Raw genomic sequence first — 25386 nt, 5'->3', positions numbered from 1 at the left:
AAATTTTATCAGTGGTTATATTTACTTAGCTGATTCCTACCAGGGCATTATAATAGCCTTGTGCCCCTTGGGTATGGGAAGATGGAGTCGCCCATGTTCTGATTGTTGGTCATTATCCAGAGTTTTCTGATGAAATGCATCTGGTTCGATATTGGACAGGATAAGAACAGATTCAGATTTGAGATCCCCTGCAGCTTGAGTGGTGAACTGATACTTATTGCTGAGAATCACATATGGACGGTAGCCATTTGGGCCAAATAGTGGAGGGAATTGGTGTCTATGGATCTGGAGAAAGATGTCAAACCTGTTATAGAGTCAAAAAGGGAGCTGAGAAAAGTTTTCAATGTGAGCGAATAAATTGTTTACCGGCTGATTCCTATTTGCTGTTTGCAGCACAAACATTCCATTCTTTCTTTCTCCATTTTAGTTGCTTTATTAAAGAATAAGTGCCAATAATATCAATAATGCATTCACTTGGAAGATTACTGGAGCCTTCATCTGTAAGACAGCTGAAATAATATACCGTGCAAGGCTGAAGACGAAGTACTCTGATAAGTTTTCAACAACAACTGTTTAAAATATAGTTCAAAAATTAAAATAAATTCATTAAGCAGGACACCGAAGCACATTAATGTTGTGTCAAGTAGGCCTAGTTTTTCTGATGGTTTCACTTGTATAGAAAGTAATATCTTACATGGTGTAACTTTATATACATTATTACTTAGGTATAATTGTTGGTCTATTCCCTTCTTTTACAGTTAAGAATGAACTTATATCCAAATCATAGAGGCAAATCCTACTTATCCATCTCAGAATACAAGAATTTTAAAGTAGTGCCTTAAGTCCCACTTTTAACAGTGAAAGCCACTATGATGATATCTGCATGAGAACTAAGCCTTATTGCTTTGAAGAATGGGTTGCACTCCAATTGAGAGCAATGTACAATTTATAGCACATTTCATGATACCCAACTACCGTGAAAATTAGCAGCAATGAGGAGCCACAGGTTTGCTTCCACTCTTTTTTTTCCCAAAGTTTCCCTGCAGGTCCCAATGGATGCAAAAACAACTAAGAAGGAGGTATAATTCTCCAGAACCTGCCAGAGTATCTCCGAAGGCCACTGTCAGTTAGGTTGGGACAGAGATGACTTTCATCATTCAGTGGAGGCAGCATCTGTCCCAGGGCTTGCGTTCAATGTACCAAGTGGCTTATTGGCCTCGCAAGAACAGCAAATGTGAGGACAGGTCTTCAATTTTCTCAGTAGCACTTCACTCACCTACTCCCATCTAGCACTTCTTCCGTACCATACTATTCAGCATATGGTCGCAACGACACACCTCCCACACTCTTCCATACACATGCACCTCTTCCATTCACCTTGCCTTACCAGACATCAACATCATCGCACATTGAAAGATTTGATGGAGGGAAGTTAATCCTAACTTTAAACCTTGGCAAATAATTTTGAGCACTAACAGCAATATATGAACCCTCCCTCCTTCCCTTTCCTTCCACCTGCATAGAATACAGCAAAAGTTGTTACAGAGCTGCAATTATCTGTAACTCTCTGGCAGAAAAGTACATTCTCCTCCTGTGTTGCTTCCCAAGAAAGTGATTTATAATTTTTAGGTGCTTTTTCTTACCCCTGAATCAGAAGGTTATGCTTAAATCTCCTGTTCCAGGGACTTGAGCATAAAAATATAGGCTGACTCTCCTGTGCAAATACTTAAGGGGTATTACACTGTGGAAAGTGCTGATTTATAGATACAACTTTAAAGCGAGGTTTGTGAGGGTTTGCAAAAGATGCCGTGGGACTGTTTTGATGAACGGAGGGGAAGGGAACAGAAGATTTGTCCTGACCCACATATATGCTTCAGTCAACAGCACAATACAGACTATCTGATCATTATCACATTGGCGTTTGCGGTTGCTGCTAACTTTCCTACAGCAGTCCTTCAAGAGTAGTATGGAAGGGACTTCGACCTGAAACGTTAACTCTGTTTCTGTTCCCACAGATGCAGCCTGACCTGCTGAGCAATTCCAGAAATTTCTTCTTTTTATTTTAGTGTAAAAGGGATGTGGATAGGCCCTGGACCCTGGTTTAATTTCCTTCGGTCTTGTTCTATCAGGTGGGATATGCTCAAATCAATATGATAGACCTTCAAGAAGTCTGCATTAAAGATGCTGAGACTTGAATTCAATTCTCACCCTGACTGCTGGAGGATTTAATTTTAGTAAAAGCCAGGGTCACCAACCTAGCTAATGAAGAGAGTTGAAAGGCATTCTGGGAGCAGCACCAACTATACCTAAAAAAGATGTGTCAAGGAAAAGCCATAACACAGAATTACATGTGTAAATAGCAAAGTAAGGACCCAAGTAATCTCACATAATGGAAATGGTGGCCCTGCTACATCCTGTGTACATGGTCCCGTGAATGGTGTTGAATAATTAAACAGCTAAGAGGAGGAAGAACATCTCCATCTTCATTGATTGTGGAATCTAACACGTGAGTGCCAAAGGCAGTGCTGCCATGTATTCAACCAAACATAGTTCAAGAAAACAGCTTGCCACCATCTTCTCAAAGGAAGTTAGGGAATGGCAATAAATGCCAGCTCTCATCTCACAAATGAATAAAACTGTCATTAGTCCATCAAGCTGAAGAGTCTAATCCCGTCATTCATGAAATAACACGCAAAAGCACATAGTTTTCACCAGGGGTCACCAGATTATGATCAGATGCAAGAACATTGACTAATCTTCCCTTTCTGAAATCCAGTTGTACTGATGTCATTTGTGATGTCCTGCTGTTTATCCAACATAGAACTGTGCTAATGGGATCCTTTCTGTGTTTGAATTGGAAGCTTTTTGCAACGTCTGATATGAACAGGGACTATGTATATTTTACTGAAGATTATTTATTAATCACATAAACATTTGTTTCTTGATGATTAATTTTCCCATATTCAGTTTGTCAGAAAAATGCACAATTTCAATCAAATAAGAAAATAGAAAGCCTCTGATTTCCTCTTTCCGATTCATGATACTACATATATAAATTTTAAGTTTTCAACATTATCCATTTGCAGATTTTAAAAGAGAAGAAAATAAATGTTTTTTGCTAATACTATTTAACCAGAACATTACCACTTGTTGAGAACTGTTGGTTAATTAAATTTATATTTTAAACAGATCTGTTTATAGATCTGAATCCAATTAAAATAGCAATGTTGAAACTGAAGCATGGAAATGCACAACATATTTTCTGATTAAACATTATTATTTAATTATTCTAATACTAAACAGGATGAGCATGTGTAAATGTGTCAGATTGCATCCTTGTGTTTTAAGAGGAGTTGTCATGGAGTAATTCAGCACAAAAACATTCATGCTAATCCCATTTTTTCTCTTGCATCCCCATCAACTCCCCCCAATTCCAACTTTCCTGCCACCCACTTATAGCAGGGCCCTCAGGGCAATTTACATAGCCAATTAAGCTATCAACCAGAATGTGGTTGGCATGTTGGAGGAAACCAGAGCACCTGACGTCAGGTGCTACGTGTGTGGAGTTTACAAGTTTGCCCTGTGAAAACCAACACAATCACAGGGAAAACGTGTAAACTCCACACACATAGCATCCAATATCAGGATTGAACTCAGTCTCTGGAACTGAGAGACAGCAGCACACTACACCAATGTGCTGCCCTATTTCAGCAAGCAAGAGGTTTCCTGACTCTTTTCTGTGCAAAGTTACTTACTATCCAAAAATGTAAGTTTGTTTTTAGTCAACTGAAGACTTAAAATCTAAAGAACCATTTGTAACACCTCTTAAAGGAACACAATTGTAACAATTGTCGAAATAGCCATCCCTATAGTTGGATTAATATTTCTTGGATCATCCCTAACTTCCTCTACACTCATAACTTCACTTATGCACTAAAGTAAATTTTCTTACTGGTTCGTCTTGCTCCACTGACAGCATTAGAGTAATTGGTGTTGCTAACATGATAGTGAAATACCACAGACAGGTTAAAAATTTACCACTGGTACGTGTTGCAGGCTCCTGACCAAACAGATGGAAGAAGTTGACTGAAATAAATTCCCCTGGATTGGAGGAAAATCCATCATGTAAAGATGGGTAAGGTTAGAACATTACAGAAGAAACAGGGAAGATCAGAAGTGGTTTCCCGAAGTGAGCTGGGAACATAGAAGGGCACGCAAGCCAAATCCTGATGGTCCACCACAGTTCTTCAAGCCAAGGTCTGTGCCTTATGAAATTGAGAAGAAGCTAATTGAATCTGTTAAGTACTCCCTGGCAACATTGTGTCAGTGTTAAAGAATGATAGATCCATTAGGATTTGTGAAGACTACAAGCTCACTGTGAATCGATTCTCATCTTGGAAATAGTATCCCATTCCTAGGAATAGAAAACTTATTTACATTTTTGTTTGAAGCCCAACTGTTCGCTAAATTGGATATGACTCATGCATGTCAACAGAGTACAGGATCAGTCTAAGAAACTTTTGACTCTCACACACGCAAGGGCTTGTTCGCATATGATTGATTACCCTTTAGAGTTTCAACTGCACCTGTTCTCTTCCAGATAACAATGGAGGGGTTGCTGCAAGACTTTCCCAGGTTTGCTGTATACTTGGATGATTTCCTGCTTAAAGGCTCCTCAAGAAATGAACGCCGATGTAATCTGTGAGAAGTGTTGAACGTACAGGGTAAAGCAATCCTATGTCTAAAGGCGAATAAGGTACTTTCTTAGTGAATGAAATACAATGTGGATACTAAAGGACTACAGCCATTCAATGGTATCAATCCTCCTGCCCTAACTAACGTAACTTAGCTAAAGGAATATCTAGGACTGTTGAATTATTATAATTAATTCTTGTTATGTCTTGTAACGCTTTTAACTCCATTGCACTACTTAATGTGAAAGGATATGAAGAGGAAGTGGTGTACAAGATGATAAGAGGCATAGGTCGAGTGGACAGTCAGAGACTTTTTCCCAGGGCGATAATGGCTAACACGAGGGGACATCATTTTAAGGTGATTGGAGAAAGGTATAAGGGGGATGTCAGGGGTAAGCTTTTTTACACAGAGAGTAGTGGGTGCATGGAACGTACTGCCGGCAGAGGTTGTGGGGGCAGATACATTAGGGACATTTAAGAGACTCTTAGATAGACACATGAATGATAGAAAAATAGGGGGCTATGTGGGAGGGAAGCGTTAGATGGATCTTAGAGCAGGATAAAATGTCAGCACAACATTGTGGGCTGAAGGGCCTGTACTTTAACTGTAGTGTTCTGTGTTCTATGGACTGAAGTTCAAAAAAGGCTTTTATAGATTCCAAACAATTGCTTCAATCTGCTGATGTGTTCACCCACTATTCAACAGATGGAGAGTTAATCTAATCTTATGATGCTTCATCATATGAGGCTGTGTTGTCCCTTTGAATGGGCAATGGTTCTGTCCAAAAATACCGACAGCAGCAGATAAAAAGTACTTTTAGTTGGATACAGAAGGTTCAGTTGTCATGTTTGGAGTGCAGGAGTTCTATAACTACACGTATGGACTTCACTTCACCATTTACACAGATGACAAACTTATGGTTTCTCTGTTCCATGAAATGAAGTCAATGCCACATATAGTTTCTCCAGAGTTCAAAGGCAGGCTTTGACCTTCAGACTGTATAAATATACTATGATTTTCAAAGCAGGGAAGTGCCATGGAAACACAAATGCTCTCTCTCAGTCATCTTCTGATGTCAGAGACGACCGCAAATGAAGAAATATAGGGCCAAGTTTTGCTGCTGGATCATTTGGAGATGTTACCTATGAATACAGAGTAAATCAGAGCAGACAGCAACAAACCCTGTTGTGCTTCAGGCAGAGGTCAGACACACTACCAGAGAGAGAGAGGAGATCTCCAGTATAGTTGAAAGATTTTGTTAAATAATGTTGACTTATGTTTTCCATGCCAGTAGGGGTCATAATGCTTCTGGGGCCTTATCTTGCATCACTGTTTCGATCTTTGACTGACACCATTTTGGTTGATCTCTGCAAGAGCTTTGTGGCAAATATGTTCTCCAGCAGAGCAGGCTTAAAGGAAATAAATAAACGTTTGAAAGGATGGAACTCAGCCTCCATCTTCTTTGCATTTTATGATATAACAAAGTTCTGACCAGTGAGCAGTGCAGAGTAAAAACTTCTGTCCTTCAGTTTAGAATGAATGACCGTATAAAGACAACCCAATAGTTAAGCTAGAGTTCCTTTATATCATTTTATAACTTGCACTGAATCAGCACAATGGCACCAAAATTTTGTGTTCTCACTTGAATATGTGTATCCTGTGTTGGCCCAACCAAGAGACCGCAGTATCTAAAGTAAAGGCCATATGTTAATGTCCCTATACTCCGTGGTCAACAACCTTGAGACAGGATACCCTGAGGCCCTCTTCATTATTGCAGGTGACTTCAACCAGGCCATCCTCAAGAGTGTGTTACCAAAGTACTACCAGCACGTCTCCTGTCCCGCCAGGGGCCCTAACACCCTTGACCATTGCTATACAACCATCAAAGAAGCCTTCCGTGCCACCCCTCACTCTCACATTGGTAAATAGGACCACCGGGCTGTGCTCCTCCTCCCTACATACAAACAGAAACTGAAACAGGACGATCCAGTACAGAGAGTCGTGCAGTGCTGGTCTGAGAAAACAGATGAGCTTCTGCTCGACTGCTTTGAGTCAGTGGACTGGTCCATGTTCAAAGACTCAGTTGCCAGCCTAGATGAGCATGTCACCACCATCACAGACTTTATCAGCAAGTGTGTTGAGGACCGTGTACCAAAGAGGACAATAAGGGTGTTCCCAGACCAGAAACCATGGATGAACCGGAAGATCCACTCCCTACTGAAGTCGAGGACTGCTGCACACAAATCTGGTAATCCTGATATGTACAAGAAATTGAGAAGTGGCCTTTGGAAAGCTATCAGGAATGCCAAGAGACAATACCGGTTTAAAATAGAGTCCCAGACCAGCCGCCAGTTGTGGCGGGGCTACAAAATGAAGTTGGGCTGCATAGCTAACAATAGCGCATCCCTTCCTGATGAACTTAATGCATTCTATGCACATTTTGAACAGAAGGGGAGTGGATTGTCACCACCCACCCTGACAGCCTCCACTGCAACTGAACCCATGGTCACCATCGAGGACATAAGATCAGTCTTCCAGAGAGTGAACCCGAGGAAAGCATCTGACCCAGATGGTGTCCCTGGCTGAGTGCTCAGATCTTGTGCTGATCAGCTGGTGGAGGTATCTGCAGACATATTTAACCTCTCCCTGCTTCAATCTGAGGTTCCCACCTGTTTTAAGAAGACCACTATCATACCAGTACCAAAGAAAAACAAGCTGATGTTCCCTAATGACAACCGACCAGTGGCTCTGACATCCACCATCATGAAGTGCTTTGAGAGGTTGGTCATGGCACACATCAACTCCAGCCTCCCAGACAACCTCGACCCACTGCAATTCACCTACCGTCATAGCAGGTCTATAGTGGACGCCATCTCCCTGGTCCTACACTCAGCTCTGAAGCATTGGACAGTAAAGACACCAACATTAGACTATTGTTTATTGACTACAGCTATGCCTTCAGTACTATAATTCAAGGCAAACTCATCACCAAACTCTGAGACCTGGGACTCAACACCTCCCTCTGTAACTGGATCCTTGACTTTCTGACCAACAGACAGCAATCAGTGAGGATAGGCAGCAACACCTTCAGCATTATTATTCTCAACACTGGTGCCCCACAAGGCTGCGTCCTCAGCCATCTACTCTACTCCCTATATACTCATGGCTGCATGGCCAGATTCTGCTCTAACTCCATCTACAAGTTTGCAGATGATACCACTGTAGTAGGCTGTATCTCAAATAACGATGAGTCGGAGTACAGGAAGGAGATAGAGAGCTTAGTGACATGGTGTCATGACAATAACCTTTCCCTCAATGTCAGAAAAATAAAAGAGTTGGTCATTGACTTCAGGAAAGGGGGCGGTGTACATGCACCTGTCTACATCAACGGTGCTGAGGTCGAGAGGGTTGAGAGCTTCAAGTTCCTAAGAGTGAACATCACCAATAGCCTGTCCTGGTCCAACCACGTAGATGCCACAGCCAAGAAAGCTCACCAGTGCCTCTACTTCCTCAGGATGCTAAAGAAATGTAGCATGTCCCCTTTGACACCCACCAATTTGTAATCGATGCACCATAGAAAGCATCCTATCTGGATGCATCACAGCTTGGTATGGCAACTGCTCTGCCCAGGACTGCAAGAAACTGCAGAGAGTTGTGGACACAGCCCAGTGCATCACAGAAACCAGCATCCCCTCCATGGACTCTGTCTATAACTCTTGCTGCCTTGGTGAAGCAGCCAGCATAATCTAAGACCCTACCCACCCGGGTCATTCTCTCTCCTCTCCTCTCCTCTCCCATCAGGCAGAAGATACAGGAGCCTGAGGGCACATACCACCAGGCTGAAGGACAGCTTCTATCCCATGGAGATAAGACTATTGAACAGTCCCCTTATGCAATGAGATGGACTCTTGACCTCAAATCTACCTTGTTAGACCTTGCACCTTACTGTCTACCTACAATGCACTTGCCTGTAGCTGTGACACTTTACTCTGTGTTCTGTTATTGTTTATACCCTGTACTACCTCAATGCACTCTGTACTAACTCAGTGTATCTGCACTGTGTAATGAATTGATCTGTATGAACGGTATGCAAGACAAGTTTTTCACTGTACCTCAGTACAAGTGACAATAATAAACCAATACCAAATAACAAACCAGTACCAGTACCCTGACACATTTACAACCAATTGGATTTGATTGCTCTTCCTTCTTATGCCCTGTTGAGATTTTGTTACCATCGGTCAACATACTTACCATGTTCCCAATACTGCCGTCAAGTCTATCAATAAAGTTTTAGGGCTGTTGCAGAAGGAGTCACGTCCTGTAACATGGCTCCAAGATGAACCACATTCACTTCCTACAAACATTTTGACAGCTGATTTGGAGCCAATTCTACATATAGCATTCCAATACATCCAGATGACGGAGCTAAACTGGACACTTATGATCATTTTGGCCAGGCACACCTGCTTGAGTACAGCAGTCATGTAGGATGTAGGAGCTGCTAGGTTTTGAGAGGCCTCAAGGATCAAGAGAATTTGTGGAACCTTGGAGGATAGGAATATTGTATGTATTGGAAGGCCTCAGTACATTGGAAGGATTGGAGAGGCCTCAGAAGGTTGGATGACTGGAGGGTTGGGGAATTGGAAGTCAGTGGCTGGTCAGGGCAGGGGAGACAGGAGTGATCATAATGAGTCAAGGGGAGGAGGGGGGGAACTCTGAGGATCAAAGGTAAGTAAGGACTACTTTTACAGGGGTCCCAGTTGAAGGATGTGTCATTAAAAATTGCTATCCTGGGAACACCCAATGATATTAGTTCCCAGGACATCCTAGCCTAATTTTCTCTGCAACACTCCAGTAGGAGTACTGCCTGAGGAATGATGCATGAATTATGGTGAAATGGCAGAACAAACTGTGAATGTTGTCACCAAGTTTCTCTCTGGGAAATAATAAAAAAATAATTGTACACTGAAATAAACAGCTTTATACAACTGAATGTCTATGTAGGTACAGAAACCCAGTGTAAGGTACTTTATTAAAGGTTTTAAACATCCAGGCACATATTTCCACCATTTTCTCTCATCCGTTACCCCAGTGACCTCCTCAAAAAGTTATATCAACTTTGTTAGACATAATACATTTTTCAAAAGCATTGTAGGAAATAACTGGGAGAGAGTATAGTTTATAAATGACAGGGAGCCTAGTTTCCCACAAGCTGATGGCAAGAGTGCACAGAATAGGAACAGAGATAAATCTTTTTCAACAAAAATGGATTTGAATAAGGACATAACTCTGATCTGTGACATTAAATCAAGAATGCACAGTTCAATACACTGCACAGAATGCACAGGATACTTGTTGTCTGAGCATGTAAATGGTGTATACTCTGATGAATGATGGCAGCATTAAGCTAGCAATTTATGAGAGTTATGAAATAACTGTCAACTCTATTCCTTCGACCATAAATGTTTGGTGACTGCACAAAGGAGTGAGATTATCTGTTTCAGCAGATTTCCTACTCAGAATTTTCAGCAGATTTTTGTATGAATACTAGTTCTGTTTGAAAATATGGGTTAAGTATGTTCCAGTCAAAAAAAAGATATTGCTGAAGTTGATCAATACTGAAGACATTTTTTGAAACACTTGGTAGACAAAAGTGATATTTGAGTATAATCATAATAAAAGTTAAGACAAGGAAAGGTAATTCTCTCTGCTTTATAGCCAATGATGTTTTGAAGAAGGCTAAATTGTGCATCTCTTACTGACCTGTAAAGAACAATTGGACTTTCTATACACGAGCAAGCTCTGTCTAATGCCTGATCCAAAGTTATAGTCCATTGATTTATATTTAAGACCTTTGGTCAAACTACCCCGTTCTATTTTATCTAAAATAATCAGAATGCACATTTTCGAAACCAATTAATATTTTGTCCACCTCAAAGGGATCCTTTTCACCAATTTTATTTCTGGGCTGTAGAGCCTAGAATTTCTGCAGGGCTGTTCTGGGGGTGATATAAAAACAAAGGACTGAAGATACTGGAAATCTGTAATAAAAAAAGAAAATGCTGGAAATACGCAGAAGGTTAAGTAGCTTCTGCAGAAAGGGAACTATTTTGCTGAAGGTTTTTGATCTGAAACATTAACTCTGTTTCTCTTTCCAGAGATGCTGCCTGACCTGCTGGGTGTTTCCAGCATTTTCTGTTTTTATTTGGGGTTTAATGAGGAGCAGGATTCATAAAAATCTGATATGAGTAGTGGGGTTGAAGAAGCTGTAAGCAATGGACTCAGGAGATGAAATATGCAATGCATCAACTTTGTTCTATCTGTGTATTTGCCACATTCTTGTGTGTGCCATGGTTCTGTGAAAGGTCATCAAAACAAAATGATAGCTTTATCTCTTTGTAGATGCTGCCTGTTTTCATGAGCATTTCTAGCAATTACCATTTTTATTTCAAATTTCTTATGTTTTCCATCTTTACTTCAGATTTCCAGCATCTTCGATACTTTGTTTTTGTATCTTTCTATCTCTGAAGTGCATTGTGATTTCAAGAGATGGGAGTTTCTGCGAGATTCATTCTGGGCCATGCATATTCAAATTTCAAAGTCAATCATGCATAAATTCAATGAAAAACTTACATGCAGCAACACCACAGGCACATAGCATCTTATATTCTGGCAGTATATGAGATAGAGAGGTTGAACAGATTTTCTGGTGCTTTGGTGGGAGATGTGGAGTGGAGATGTGTACCACAAACTTTCTGAAGCATTGAGAACAGATTGTTATGGTGATCAATGCCAGGATTCAAATCACAAACACTGGTGCGGCGCCCCTGAACATTAGTGAATGCATCTCCAAATGCCATACCCTACTTCATTAGCCTCAGACTGCTCGTTGAAATGCACTGCTGTCAGTCACCTTATAGTATCTATTAGTCAGGACTCAAGCCTAATATTGATAGGCGAGACTCACTCTCGCACATATAATATTGCTAAAAGTCTCAAACCCACATTGTGTAGTTTGCACACACTGCAACCATTCACCACATCAAACAACACAATACGCAGCAGCTTCATGGAGCATGAACTTGCTGTACTTTATAAAGAAAACAGATTGTTGGCACCCATGTCGTAATGGTGCTATCTGGGCCTTCTTGACCTTGCAGCTTAAGACCAAGCTCTAAGATTTGCAGTATCCTCTGTTAAAAGCCAGCAGCCTTCCATCAACACACTGCAGCCACTGAACTACACAAAGGCACAAGGAAGTCAGATACTGAAGGAAATCTAAGACTGATTGGGCATATATGGACTTATAAAGTTGGTATTGGAATGTTTATTTTATGTCGATTTTTACTTTTGCATTGTGAACAAATGGTCAATGTCATCATCCAGACAGAGAGAAGATAACATGTGGGACTGCTGATGTTTTGGGAATGAGGCAATTTACTTACTGGCATTGTGGCGAGACGTGATATTCTTGAGCAGTCTGTCCTGAGCATTGGCTGACTAATTTGGATATTCCTTTCTTTTTCCCCTTCTCCTCTCCTCCTATTGCTGTTCATTCTAGAGTTGAATTCAGAACATCTTTAAAAACCTGTCTGCAGATTTTTGCAACTTTAACGAACTTAAGAAAGCAACAAAAGCTTGCATAAATGATGAAACATCCAGTAGAAATCACCCAGCAATTAACTTTTGGAACCTAAAATCACACACGAAGGTTTTATACAGGTTCATAATCACATATTCACATTCTGCACTTTGCCACTGAAGCCAAGAATTTCCTTTGTTTGGCCCTCTTTTGAAATAATCTTATTTTTTTCTGAAACATTATTCAGCTTCTCTTCTGCATCGTTCAATTTTCCTCCATTTAGGCATATAATTGCTTTTATTTTATTTTCTTAAAACATTACTAGCATTGGATATGGTCTGCCTTTTTTGCCTTTCTACTATCTTCTCAAAATTCCCCAGCAGCTTCTTTTGGTCTTTAGAATTTTTTTTATTGAGCTTTCTGTTTAAACTTTTCACGAATTTGTGCAGTACTCTCCCCAATCCCATAACCAAATCATTGATTTACATTGTGGATAGAATCAGTCTCAAACAGAAGCCTGTGCAACCCCACTAATTTCTTTCAGCCACCATTAGAAATTCCCTCCAACTATATATTAACACGATCATAATAAATTCCTTCACTGCCTATTTTAACAAAGGCATTAATCTAGTTAATCCAAATTAATATCAAAAGATCCATTTTAATCCAGTGATTATACAAAATGGTGTGTTTCTTGTCATTGAGTGAATGTAGTTCAGGATTAATTTAGCTTGCCCAGTACTGATAAATTGATTGCTGTTTGAGCAACAACATTCATGATGTGAAGATATTGCCTGGTCGTATAGAATCCGAGCACTGTATAAACACTAGTATATTTGGTACAAACCAGAAATTCCTTATGAAGGACACATTTCTTCTTACATTTGTTAAATAGAAACTGGGGTATTATTTACATTAGTTGCCACCCTGAATGTTTATAGATTCCTAAAAGTTTCTGGAGTTTTATTATCTTCTACTAACTTGGTATAAAATCTTAACATACATGGGAATGGATAAATGTTGAACAATTACTCCCAATGGTTTTAGGGTTGTTTGAAAAAACACTACCGTAAAAGGTAAGGTAAATCCACCAACTGAACAGCTTTAAAATAAACAGAGCAAGCAAGTATGAAGACAGAAGTTACTGGTGTCAATGTCATTCAGCAGACACAGGATTCACTGTATGAACAACCTACACAGAATGGGAAAGATGGCATGTATAATATTTTCTTGTGTGTTGTTGTTAAGTCTACCAGAGTACAACATGTAATTACCTTATGGTTAAAATTATAGTGCTTCCATTATTTTAACTAAACAATAATGGAAGATCTTCGTGAGTTGACCCTATGCATACACAAGGCTCAGTAATTTCAGATCACAATGCACGCTCATGTTGAAGAGGAATGTGGGTTAATTCCCAGCACATAATTTCTCTATGTGGTGAGCTCATTAAAAAAGATCTTCCAGTTTTGAATCACACACAAAAAATGCTGGAGGAACTCAGCATCTGTAGTATTTCTTGTGTTTCCAGTTTTGAATAAAAGTTAGCTTTGTCATTTGGAAGGAAGAGGCTACAATTAGTCATTGACATTTACAATAATATATAAGAACTAAAATTTCAAAATGTAACCAGATTGTACAAAATTCCTTTTTCAAGTAATGAACATTCTGTGGTTCTGTCAGATCTAATTGCCTTAAAATCAGTAAAACTTGAAAAATCTGCAGAAAATGATTTGCAGCTGGGTCTGATATGAATGATATATGTTAGGCGCTTTGTTAACCATTGAAGAATTCTGGAGTGTTGCATCAATGTGGAATTCATTGAATTGATAAGAAACTTGTGGTAAAAATTCATCCTTGGTATATAACAAAACATTCTGTGCATTTTTCACTGCTTTTGAAATTTGGATCCATTGAAGTCACAATTATTTATCCCTTGGGAGAGAGGAAGACTGCCTTTTACTCTCCTTTCAGGATTTTCCAAAGCAACTTTGAGCCAAATTAGTTCTTTGAACGTGTAGTTACTGTTACAACATTATATAATGTTTTACCATTATACAAAAAGGGAGGCAGGGATAAACCAAATAATTACAGGCCACTTAGTTTACCATCAGTAGTGGGCAAATTATTGAAATTCAATCCATTCTGTATAAACCTTCATTTAGAAAGGCAACAAATCTGTTGAGGAAAGGATAAAGTTTATGATGTTGATTGAATTTTTTTGAGTAAGTGACAAAGAAGGTCAATGAAGAAAGTGTGTTTGATGTAGTCTATGAGGATGTTAGCAAGGCATTTGCCATGGTACCACATGGGAGGGTGATGACAAATGGAGAGTGGAAAATTATATTTAAATTTCTCAGTGGCAGAAGCAAAGGGGAAGCAATGGTTATTGGGCATTGTGGTGCTGCAAGGCTATTACCAATGCAGTGCCATTGCTCTCTTACTTTATATATTAATGATTTAGACCTAAATTTAAGGAACATGAAAAGGAGGTTCGCAGGTAATACAAAAAATGGCCATGTAGTTGACATGGAGCAGGAAAGGTTTAAACTGCAGGAAGATTTGGTCAGTTGGGCAAAAAAGAGGTAAAGAGGATCTAATCCAGAGAAGTGCAAGGAAATGCATTTGGGGAGGTGCAACAGGCAAATGAATATACAATAAATGGAGGGTTGCTGAGTGGTGTGGAGGAACAAAGAGACTGTGGAGTGTACTTACGCAGGTCAAAAATAAAAGGACAGGTCCATTCGCTGGTTAAAAACGCAATCTTGATGGTTTCCTTTATTAGCCAGGGCACAGAATGCAAGAGCAGAGTGGTTACAAACATTGGCATTGTGGTTCATTGGAAGGAAGAAAGCTTCCAATTTCAGGAGGATATAGATGATCTATTGGTTGGGCAGTAAAGTAGCAAATCAAAGTTAATTCAGAAAACATTTGGGAACACACTACAAGGCAAAGGAAGAAACAATAAATGGGAGGATGTTGAGGTGTGTGGAGGTACTGAAGGATCTCAGAATGTGTTTCTATAGATCCTTAAATCTATAAGGAAGGATAGATGGATAGATAAGGTAGTTAAAAAATAGGCACACAGGATACTTTGCTACATTGGCTGAGGAATAGGCTATAAGAACAGAGAGAGATTGATTTATTAGGTATTGGTTTATTATTGTCACATATACCAAGATACAGTGAAAAGCTTTTGCTTACATGCCATCCAGACAAATCATTCCACACATAAGTTAAAAAAAGGAAAACAGAATGTAGAATATAGTGTTGCAATTACAGAAAAAGTGCAGTGCAGGTAGACGAATAAAGAGCAAAGGCCATTGTGAGATAAACTGAGTGACTAAGAGTTCATTGCTCAGAGTATGAGAAGTTCATTCAAGCATCTGATAAGAGCTGTCCTTGAGGCTGGTGGTAGATGTTCTCAAGCTTTTGTATCTTCTGCCCGATAGAGAGGAGAAGAAAGAATGACTGAGGTTGGAGAGGTCCTTGATTATGTTGGCTGCTTTACTGAGGCAGTGGGAAGTGTGGATAAGAATCAATGGAGGGGAGGCTGGTGATGGACTGGGCTGCGTCCACAACTCTCTGCAGTTTCTTGTGATCTTGGGCAGACCAGCTGTCATACCAGGGCGTGATGCGTCTGGATAGGATGCTTTCTATGGTGCATCCCTAAAGATTGGTGTGATTCATTGGGGACATGCCAAATTTCCTTAGCTTTCTGAGGAAGTAGAGGCATTGGTGTGCTTTTTTGACTATAACATCCATCTGGCTTGTCCAGGACAAATTGTTGTTGATATTTATACCTAGGAACCTGAAGCTCTCAACCATCTCCACCTCAGCACCATTGATACAGACAGGGGTGTCAATGCCACCCTGCTTCCTGAAATTAATGACCAGCTTCTTTGTTTGTCTCGTTGTTGTTTGAGTTCCAGCCCCCTAAGGTGGTGTCATCTGCACGTTTGTAAATGGAGCAGAATTCAGCTGCACAGCCGTGAATGCATAGGGAGTATAGTAAGGGGCTGAGGATGCACCTTGTGGGGCTCCAGTGTTGAGGATAATCATGGAGGTGGTACCCTTATTGATTGTGGTCTATTGGTCAGGAAGTCAAGGATCCAGTTGCAGAGGGGTGTGCAGAGTCCTGGGTCTAGGAGTTTGGAGATGAGTTTGTTTGGAATTATGATGTTGATAGTGGAGTTGTAGTCAATAAATAGGAGTCCAGCGTGGACATCTTTGTTATCCATATGTTCCAGAGATGATTGTAGGGCCAGGGAGATGGCATCCGCCATGGATCTGCTTTAGCAGTTGGCAAAATTAGTGGGTTGAGGTTGTCTGGGAGGCTGGAGTTGATGTGTCCCATGATTAGCCTCTCGAAGCACTTCATGATGGATGTCAGAGCCACCGGGCGATTGTCATTAAGGTTGTGCTGGAATTGCATACGATGCTAGTTAGGCCATAGCTTGAATATCGTGGACATTTCTGGTCACCACATGTGATTGTACTGGAATGGGTGCAGAGGAGGCTTACAAGAATTTTACCAGGTCTCTAGAAAACTGTGGCTACCAATAAAAATTGGAAAAGCGGGTGTTGGTTCCTTTGGCACAGGAGAGGCTCAGGGGAAACTTAATCATGGTGTAAAAATAATGCAGGCCTAGATAGAGTAAATAGTAAGGGTGTACCTGAGAGGTCAAAAACCAGGAGAAGGTATAGTTTCAAAGTAATTGGAGGAAGGATTATAGTGAAGATGTGAAAAGGAAGTAATAGAGACAGAAATCTCGATCACATTTAAATAGTGTGCTTGGATATGTATTTGCATATGTATATGAAGAGACATTGCCTGCAGGGTTATGGACCCTGGAAGGTGGGATTAGGTGGGGAAGCTCTTTCTTGATTGGCACAGGCATGGTGGGCTGAATGGCATTCTTCCATGTTGTAAATTTTCAATAACTTTATTATTCTATTACAGTGTGGGAAATGTGGCACTCAGTATCTTCACAGCAAGGTCTCAAAGAACACAATGCAATAATGGCCAGATGAACAGTTTTAGTAATGTTGAGTGAAGAATAAATATTGGCAGGGACAGCAAAGATACTCCCCTGTTTTTCTTTGAAAGTGTACTGGGAAAGCTTCGTCCATCCACCCATGAGGGTCACCTGAAAGAAAGTACACTCAATAGTGCTGCATTCCCCTAGTACTACACTGGATCTTCAGCTTAGATATCTGTGATCAAGTCTTGGTCATGGGGCTTGAACCCAGGATTGTCAATGAGAGTCAAGTTAATCCAAGAATCTAAATCAAAGCCACTTCTCTCCTCTCCATAAATATCTGGACCACAAATTTGTTCTCACAAGTCCAAAAGAAGACACTGCTAAACTGTTGAAAAGCAGGTTAATCCAAAAAAAACAATTTTGCGCACACTCAGGGGTAATAGGAAGTTTGTTTCCCTGTATCTCAGTGGAATTTTCATTCTCCCGTGAACTTTTCCTCCAGTTAAATCTTCTCCAAATGATGCTAAGAACAGGACAATATGCAAAATTCCTCTGTAGTGAGATTTTTAACCTCACTGAAAAATGATAATTCTTGCTCACTCACAGATCAATCAGATTCTACTAACCTCCATCATTGTGCTATTTAAAGGCTAACACACAAACTGCATTCTTCATCCTGCTTAAATTTAACTTGTCACGTATATCTTGATGCTTTGCCCATTGAGGTCATTGTTACTCCCACGTTCTTAGTACCACTTCAGGTTGGTACTAATCTTTGTCACACCTCACACTGCTCATTAGGGAAATCACCCACACTCCATTTGCTTTTCCTTCTGCCCACAGATGCAGGCCTCCTGCAGAAGTTGTCCTTCACCAGCCTGAACAGGTCCCACTCATCTCCTGGGGGCCCTTGCCCACACCCCTTGCTGTCATGGCAGCATCCATTCATCCAGAAGCAATGCTCCCCCATTGCTTATATGTCCCTTTAAGAACTGTCTGCAGAGATTGCATCTGCTTCACTGCAAGAAAATATAACCTCTTAACAGGAAATGCCATGGTGAAATTGACAAGGTCAGCATGGCATTACATTGAGAAACTTGACAACAGATCTGTGAACAGCACAATTGAAGCCCTTGCTCTTTCTATGATTTTTATGAATGGTGTTAGAATGAGACTTTACACAGTTTTAACCTGCCTCTTGGTCTCAGTAAGTTTGATCTGTACATTCGTAAAAAAAGAAACTAGAACACTTTGGAAATTATGCACTGGCAGTGCAGTGGGCAAGTAATCCATGCCAATTTGACCTGGTTCTAAAATTCATGTTCGCACTTCATTATTATGAATGAATCATCTAGCCAGTGCCAATAACATTGTTTGAGGCATGTCCATCTTTTGCAATTGTGGGAAACATGAACACTAGCTGAACATAACTGCCTCTAATTGAAACATGACTGCACCATTTAGAGTGAAGATTCTTATTACTTCCAGTCCCTGTTGGAAGTCATTCCAAGGAATTGAGAAATTTGGAACACACCATGGCAGGGCACAGAAGAGAGCTAGCAGCCAGTTTTCCTGACGCGGCTTTGAGCACCTTAGGTGGAGAGAAAGAGAGCACTGAGGGGATCAGGAAACTCTGCAAGTCCATCATGAAGCATCAGTTGCAATGGGTGGTAACATCTCTGATGAAACACTCAGTATCTTGATGCAGTGCTGGAAGTGTTTAGTAACCTAATATCAACAAATCCATTCCCAATAACTGCACACTAGACCCACACACTGTTCCATGCTATACAGTATATATACCTCCTTTGCTCACCAAATTACAATCTCTGTCAATCACCTGATGAACCTATGCCCCAACACAAACATTATTATTCCAACACGCAGCAATCCATACACCCTCCCTGCTTGTCAACCATGGAAGGCACACCATCCACAAGTGCTTGAAGGTTCCTTTGTGTAGGTGGTGTGTGCCCTTTAGAAAGCCCAAGTAGTTGATCTACTCTCCTCCTGAATGCTTGATCCTTTGTGATTCTTAACAAATGGCATTAGTTGCACTGCTGAGTTCCAATTTGGTAACCCTGGTGTCAACCCCTGTTGATTGATACCATGTTTCACCTACATTTCATTTATTGATGGATAATAGTATCACACAATATAAGTCATCTGTAAATTTAACAGCTGGTGCTAAAACATACCTGCAGGTATTGGATGCCAAATTGGAAGCAAATCAGCACAAGCCAGGTCAACTTTAACACCCACATAATGGGTGCAGCCCAACTTTGTGACTTAAATCTGTTAACATCAACAGATAAAATTGGCATTTAGCCAATCAGTACACCTCTGTATAATGCTAATTTTGTTTTTCTCCAGTAAGTCAGTTCCCAAATTAAACAGTATGAAGTATGAATAATTTTAATGATTGTGCAGTAGCCAAACCCGAGAGGAAATGAATGAAGTATTACTGAAGCATGTTTTGAATTTGACAACATTTATGATATCCTGTGAATTGAATTTAGCATTCTATCTGAGGAGGTGGCTGAAAAAGGTACTCCAGGTTTAGAAAGCTTGGCAATACATCACAGGCTAGGTCAACCAATGTCAGAGCTCAGAAGAAGTTAGGAAGGAGTCATAGATATGTGCTTATTTTTATATTTCCATTATAAATTCCTGTATCCACATTTGTGTGGAAACTGCCAGTGCAAACTTGATATACTAATTACATTGTTCTGTTTATGCTGGCACTAAGCTCTTCCCAAATCTTGTGCATAGGACCCACTTCATGCTGTCTTGACACTATTCCTAGTAAACTGGCAACCAACCATCTTCCCTGCCTGGTCAATATATTAGATTCTTAGGTTCTGGGCCCTCTCCTTCAAAGTTATTGTCAAAATACAACCCTTGACCATTCTGTCTGTCCAAATTACCAATCCATCTCCAATTTTCATTTCCTCTCCAAAGCCCTGGTTTGCTTGTTACAGCTTCCCAAATTTGTGCCTTTCTTTTTAGGAGCTCCTTGTTTGTATCCTTGCAATCAAGTTTTTACCCTCATCACAATACTGAAATCATTACTAATGATATATGATGAGATTGTAACACATGAAAGCCCATTTTTCTAGATCTGTCTGCAGCCTCAGACATAGTTGATCACATCATCCTCTTGATTGCCACACCATTTTAATCTACTGAGTGGGACTGCACAGGTTGGTTCCATTTTTATCAAAGTCACAGCATTACCCAAAGTGACTTCTCTTCTCACTCCCACACCAATACCTCTGGTGTTCCCTCAAGCATCTATCCTTGAAACTCTCTGATATTTTATTTGCTCACTCTGGCATTACAATATACAAAATACAACACATTTCCATGTGAATTCTGATGACACTCAGCTCTGTTTCAAAATCACCTCTCATGACTTCTTGTCATTAAATTATAAGGGCGCTTGTTTGACATTGAATACTGGATGAAATCTCCTCCAATAAATATAATTGGTTTGAAGCCATTGTCTTCAGTTCCCTCTCCAAACTCCATTGTCTTGTCACAGAGTCCATCCATCTCCCTAGCAACTGTATGAAACTGATTGCATGTCCACACCAATATCCAGGCTGTGCATTTCCACTATCATGGCCTGGTTCTGCCTCTGACCCTGCCTCAGCTCCTCTGCTGCTGAAAGCCTCATCCATGTTTTGTTATCTCTTTATTCACTCCTGGCTGGCCTCCCTCGTACGACCCTTCACAAACTTGAGGCTATTTGAAATTCTGCTGCCCATATTGTAGCTCGCACCAGGTCATGAACACCTTGTGCTTGCTGACTTACATAGGCTCTCAATTAAGTTGTACCTTGATTTAGAACCTCTTAGCCTTGTTTACAAATTCATCCCAACATTGCCATGCTTTCCTTCAGTCCTACAATCTTCCAAGGGATTTGGAATTTGGAATGAGTTCTGACCCACTAATAACACTTGAATTCATTTCCTCCATCATTGGCTTTTGTGCCTTCAGCTGCTAAGGTTCTAAGCACAGAAATCTTCCCTCAAACATTTCTACCTCCTCACCTCTCCTTCTTCCTTTGAGGTGCTACTTAAAGTTTACCTCTTTTACCAAGCTTCTGGTCATTTGCACTAATACCTCATTCTATAGCTCAGTGTCTGACTTTATTAATAACACCTTGGGACTCTGCTGTTTTAAAGTTGCAAGTAAATACAAGTAGCTTTTATTACTCTTTGCAATAGGCAATCAATACTTGGCTTGAGAGCAACACTTACTTCTTGAGGTTGAATAAAAATAAAGATCACAAGGCTAATTTTATGATTATTGAAATGATGTTGCCAGAAAAGAATATTTGAGAGCTATTAATGTGTTATATGGTAAAGTGTATCTATTTCAAGGTAAGCAAAGGTGGCACACGTTTCAACAGTAAAAGATAATGATGGCAGGAATGTTTTTCTGGTGTTGGAAGTGAAAACTTCAGACTGTCTGTAAAGAGTTTGTACGTTCTCCCCGTTTCTGCGTGGGTTTCCTCCAGGTACTCCAGTTCCCTCCCACATTCCAAAGATGTATGGGTTAGGAAGTTGTGGGCATGCTACGTTGGCGCCAGAAGTGCGGCGACATTTGCAGGCTGATCCCCAGAACACTCTACGCAAAGATGCATTTCACTGTGTGTTTTGATGTACATGTGACTAATAAAGCTATCTTATCCTAAAGAGACTTAGGGTATTTTTGTTAGATGAGTGAAGCTGAACCAAATAATCTCTTTTAACCTCATAATTTTTGTTTTCTTTTTATTCATTTGGGGATCTGGACCTTGTTGGTAAGGCCAGCATGTTTATTCTCAATAATAACAACATGTCCTGGAAATACTTAGTAAATCAGGCAGGATTTGTGGAGATAGAAATAGGTTTCAGGTCAATGACCTTTCATTAAAACTGGATGTTCAGGTGAAAAGTCATTGATCTGAAAAAATAAAGTTTCTCTCCCTGCAGATGCTACTGAGCCATTTCACCACTTTTGGATATTATTTCAGATTTCCAGTTTCTGCAATATTTAGTTTCCAACAAATTTATTGCCCATTTCTAATTACCTTGAGAATGTGAAAGTGAACTGCCTTCTGGAATGGGTGCAGTCTGCCTGGCCAAGGTACTCACTGCAGTGGTGCTGTTGAGTAGGAAGTTTCAGGATTTAGACCCAGCAACCACGAAGAAACAGTGATGTATTTCTAAGTCTGGATAGTATGCAAGTTGGAGGGAAACTACAGATCACCGTGTTCAATTGTACCTGCTATCCTGTCCTTTTTAATAGTAGAGATTGGGGGCTTTGGAAGATGCTGTCAAAGTAAACTTGCTGAGTAACTGTTGTATATTTTGTAGATAATACACACTGCAGCCAAAAAGAACTAGGAGCAGAGGATATGAGTTTTAGGGTGGCTGATGGAGTGCCAATCAAGATGGCTGCTTTGTCCTGGATGGCATTGTTGGGTCTGAACATATTCATGCAAGTGGATGCATCACAATGCTGACATACATTGTAGATGTCAGAAAGCCTTTGGATCAGTGAGTTTGAAATACCATGATGAATAGAATGAATTTAGCTAATGTATGAGATTCCTTCATAAACTCAAATTTTATCACTCACAACCTTCCAGAGCTGTTAATAACTTGAGTTTTGCCATTTTTCATGCCACTTAATGTCATTCCACAATTCACTGTCGGGTTAATTATCAAGCTTCATCTTCTTTGTACATCACACAGAACAGAACAGCAATTAAATGTCAGGAAACATGATTTTGCCTTCCTTGCTTTCCTACCCTCCTCCACCCATAAAACAATAAACTATGCCGTGTTTCTATCTTAAAAACATTGTACGGAACCAATCTATAGCATTCCTACCAGTCAGTAATGTCTATAGATTGAGGATACATTTGGCTTAAATCTAAATAGCTCTGTCCAAATGCTAGTTGAAAACGAATTGCTTTGACAGAATGTTGTGTGAAAAAACTAGCAGGCTCTGATTCAATACAGCTGTATTTATTTTATTTTCTACCTGAGAGATGAATGCTGTTCTATAAAGCCACATAATTACAAACAAAACCAGGAATGATTGCATTTCACAGTTAACTGAAAGGCCAGCTACTTGCCTTTAAAGCAGCAAGAAAACCTTTTCCTTTTCTTTATTTTTCCTCCTTTTGGAATTACATTATCCTGGACTGATAAATTTCAGCATAGTACGAGGTCCACAATAGAGCTACCTATTCAAGTCTTATTTCACTGCTCTGTCCTTACTTTAAAATGTTTGCCTTTAAATATAGCCATTCATTGAGCTTCCATGACAATGTATTTTTATTTATAACAGCAGTATAAAATTATGTTTCCATTAATAAACTGATGCCCCCTTACTCTTTTATTAAACATTCAAAATAATTTTTCACTATTTCCCACATCAAAAGTTTTTCAATCTTTGGACACATATCAAACACACATTTACTTGTTAAAGTGAATACAATTCAAATATTTCCAGGTTTTCCAGTGTAATTATATCCTCACATTCTCTGATGTGCATAATTTGCATCATTCCCAAAGTAAAGGAGCTACATTTATGTCAACCTACCATGATGCACATAGATAAATCTAATCAGTTTTGGAGTAAGTGGCCTATACATAATATTTTAGTTTTTTATTACATGAACTGGAATTAACTTTCCCTTCCATGCAACACCCCAAGCTGAAAGCATATGATGTCTATTATTAATTTTATGTATCATTCGTGGTTACTTCAGAGTAAACTAATTGAAGTTTAGCCTAACTCAGCGCTGGTGTATAAAGTTCAGCTCCCCAGCCCTGGTGTGGCTCAAATCCTACACTGAATTAGTTGGTCTCATTTGGAACATCATAGCACACAAGATCCAGGAAGGAATGAAAATAACCAAAATTATAGCTCAGATTCAATCTGACAAAGGACTTCCACCTGAAATATCAATCTCTCTTCTCCTTTGGAAGCTAATTTGCATTTACAGTACATGTTCCATTTATTTTAGAATATAGTAATAGGAAAACAGTTGGACTGAAATCAACCTGCAATCCAGAGAGGATTAAAAAGCCTCTATTATGAAATGTTGCTGATCATATTCTTAAAAAATTATACCCAAGAACAAGGCCTGTAGTTTTTGTAGTTTTTTTATTATGCTTGCAGCTGTGCTTTTGCAGTATCAATGAAGAACAGAAAATTATTTTTGGCACTCTCTGAATGTTTATTTAACGTCATTTTGAAATGCTAACAAAGTTTCCAATGATCAGAAAAAAAGTAGAAGGTATGATGGAATTATTTTTTACATTTACAATGTATGTTTCACAAGATCAACTGTTTGTATCTATATAACACCTTAATCATTGTAAAATACCCCAAGGTACTTGATAATGGCATTAACAACCAAACTTGGCTCTGAGTCACAAGGAGATGTGACTGTAGATGACATGAAGTTTGGGCAAAGCAGTAAGTTTCAATGAACATCCCAAAGAAAGAAAATGAAATTCAAAGGTGAAGAAGTTTTGGGAGGAAATTCTGGATCCTGGAATCCAGGTAATTTAAGACATAGATGTCAGGGGTGAAGCAACTAAATCTGGGAACACTTGATAGGCCAGGATTAGAAGACAGCAGATAACCCAGAAGGTTGTAGGCCAGGAGGAGATTGAGATAGGGAGAAGACAGGTTAGGACAGAAGAGCATTATATGATTCCAATTTTATGAAGCTTTATTCAATTTTAATTTAAATAGCAACTTTATATTACTTGAAATTCAGAAAAATAACAGATTGCTATTTTACACAACTAGCTATAACTAAATTAAAAATTAAAAATGCTTTCAGGTAAACCTTAGAAGCAGCCTTAGAAGAGTCCTTCACAAAGCCACTCTGAGTGGTGTGGCATATTGACCACTGTTCTACACAAAGCCAGGCCAGTAATCATAAATAGTTGACTGCCTCATGGCTAAAGTGCTAAGGAGTAGTGAAGCTAGATAAATATTCTCGTTCATTCCTCAGTTATCCTCTAATCACATTTGGTTAGTGCCATGATCAGGAGCCACTGGTCAAATCTGCTGAATGTTCTTCACCTCACTAAGGCATGGAAG

At 39.7% G+C, this 25386-nt stretch overlaps 1 long non-coding RNA gene across 1 annotated transcript in view; it reads left to right on the top strand.

Annotated features, from left to right (window-relative positions):
• Positions 1-4251, top strand: part of LOC127572772 (uncharacterized) — a 61340-nt gene extending 57089 nt beyond the window's left edge. The window contains exon 3 of the long non-coding RNA XR_007956685.1: positions 4057-4251. This is a non-coding gene — a long non-coding RNA (uncharacterized LOC127572772). The remainder of the gene's footprint in view (positions 1-4056) is intronic.
• Positions 4252-25386: the final 21135 nt, after the last annotated feature.

Source organism: Pristis pectinata, chromosome 7, assembly GCF_009764475.1.
Source record: "Pristis pectinata isolate sPriPec2 chromosome 7, sPriPec2.1.pri, whole genome shotgun sequence".
Taxonomy (NCBI): domain Eukaryota; kingdom Metazoa; phylum Chordata; class Chondrichthyes; order Rhinopristiformes; family Pristidae; genus Pristis; species Pristis pectinata.
This window is presented reverse-complemented; position numbering and strand designations above follow the sequence as displayed.